At 44.4% G+C, this 2266-nt stretch overlaps 1 pseudogene; it reads right to left on the bottom strand.

Annotated features, from left to right (window-relative positions):
- Positions 1-1115: 1115 nt before the first annotated feature.
- On the bottom strand, positions 1116-1690 carry LOC147998078 (large ribosomal subunit protein eL19 pseudogene; annotated as a pseudogene).
- Positions 1691-2266: the final 576 nt, after the last annotated feature.

Raw genomic sequence — 2266 nt, 5'->3', positions numbered from 1 at the left:
AAGGTATGAGCTCTGGATTATGGGCATGGGTGATGCAGAGCGTGGATCCCAACAGCTCTCTTTTAAGGGGAGGAATGACACCAGGAGTTTGGAATTGGTGGCTGTAGGTGAGGGAGAACTGTATGGTCATGTCAGTATAATGCCTCCTGGTTTGGAAGTGTTCATCTGATGGTGCCCATGAAGCAGAGGTCTCAGCATTGAGCTTGGGAAAAGTCAGCACTGTGGGAAGGCGACAGGTGAATGAATATGTATTTCTTCAAATACAATGAAAGGGGTTCTTTTCCCCGTGTTTTCTGTAATCATAGGGTTCTAAAAACCCCCGTGGTCCAGATGAACTTAATTTGAAAGTCATAACAATGGAGATGGGGGGGGTGGTGAGCTTACAGTTCATTAAGGAAATATTTGATGAGCCAAAAAAAAAAAGTTCCAAAGTTAACATTATAAATACGATTAACGAGCAGGGTAGCTGCAAAAATTCATAAAAGAAAATAACAAAACAACATGCAGGCCCTAGTCTCTGATGGGCCGACAGGCTGCTGACAGTGTGTCTTGATTTGTCTGTGTTAAATGGTTGAGGCTCTAGGCTAGCCCACATGGCTGATGTTGTCTCTCATCTGAACTTGACAGGAATAACTTTCTGTTTTTGTGTACACACATTCCTAATGCCTTAATCACTTTAGCTGATGTGGGCTTTGCCAGCTAGTCAGGGATGAAGAGGTTTAATGTGTTTCTTCTTTAATAACAACAACAACAACAACAACAACAACAACAACAGCAGCAGCAGCAACAACATCCCCCAAAAAAACCAAAAAATCAACAAATTTGTTTTTTAAAAAAAAAGAAAAAACACAACAACTTCATATTCACCAGAAAAGTAAACTGGAATTTATGCTGTTTGGTTGATACTTGTTCCTCTCTCTGGAGTGCTGTTGTATTAGGGTTTCCAGAGAAACAGAAATGGCAGAATGATTACCCATTGTCTTAGTTAGATTTCCATTGCTGTGAACAGATTCCACAGCCAAGGTAACCCTTTTTTATTTTAAGGCTTGTTTTATTTTAATGAATGATCATGTGATGCCACAGTGAGGTCACTATGCACAGACGTGAAGGAAACTTTATTTCTTGGTCTCTTCCTCCTTGGACACCGTCTTGATGATCTCCTCCTTCTTGGCCTGGAGGTGCTCCTCGCATGCGTTTTTGTGCTTCCTTGTTCTTAGACCTGTGTGTCTCAGCCTGGTCATCAGTAGCTTCTTGCGGGCCTCCTCTGCCTTCAGTTTGTGGATCTGCTCCATAAGAATCCATTGGTTTTTGAATAAATTCCTTTTGACCTTCAGGTACAGGCTATGATACATATGGTGGCCAATATTCTTAGATTCCCAGGATCTCTTAAGAAGCTGGTGCAGGATCCTCATCCTTCTCATCCAGGTCACCCTCTCAGGCACCCAAGTGTTGGCAGTACCCTTTCTCTTCCCTATGACCATGTGCCTGCCCTTCAAAGTGTTTTTCTGGCAGCGAGCCTGAGAATGGACAGTTACAGGCTTCCAGATGATCAGGCCAATTTCAATCAGCTTCCTGATCAGCTGACGGGAGTTGGCATTTTATTGGTCTCATTGGTGTCCAACTGGACCTTCTTTTTAGCACAGTGGAGGACATTAGATGCAAACCTCTTCTGTAGCCTGAGCATGCTCATGGCTGCAGGCACAGCAGCCAAGGTAACTCTTATAAATTACAAGATTCCATTGCAGCTAGCTTAAAGTTTCAGAGGTTCAGTCCATTATCATCATGGCAGGAATCATGGGAGCATCCAGGCAGACTTGGTGCTTGAGGGGCCCAAAGTTCTTGATGCACAGGCAGCAGAAAGTGATTGTCTGTACCACTTAGCATAGTTTGAGTATATAGAAATCTCAAAGCAAAGCCACCACAGTGGCACAATTCCTCCAACAAAGACACACCTACTCCAACAAGGCCACCCCCACTCCAACAAGGCCACACCCTCTCCAACAAGGCCACACCCACTCCAACAAGACCACACTCACTCCAAAAAGGCCACACCCTCTCAAACAGTGCCACAACTACACCAACAAGGCCACACCCACTCCAACAATGCCACATCTACTCCAACAAGGAAACACCCACTCCAACAAGGCCACACCCACTCCAACAAGGTCACACCTACTCCAACAAGGCCACATCTCCTAATAGTATCACTCCTCATGGGTCAAGCATTCAAACACATGAGTCTATGGTGGCAAACTCCTATTCAAAC

The sequence above is a fragment of the Rattus norvegicus genome, chromosome Y (genome assembly GCF_021556685.1).
Source record: "Rattus norvegicus strain SHRSP/BbbUtx chromosome Y, alternate assembly SHRSP_T2T, whole genome shotgun sequence".
Taxonomy (NCBI): Eukaryota; Metazoa; Chordata; class Mammalia; order Rodentia; family Muridae; genus Rattus; species Rattus norvegicus.
Note: the sequence above shows the minus strand (reverse complement) of the source record. Positions and strands in the feature narration are given on the sequence as shown.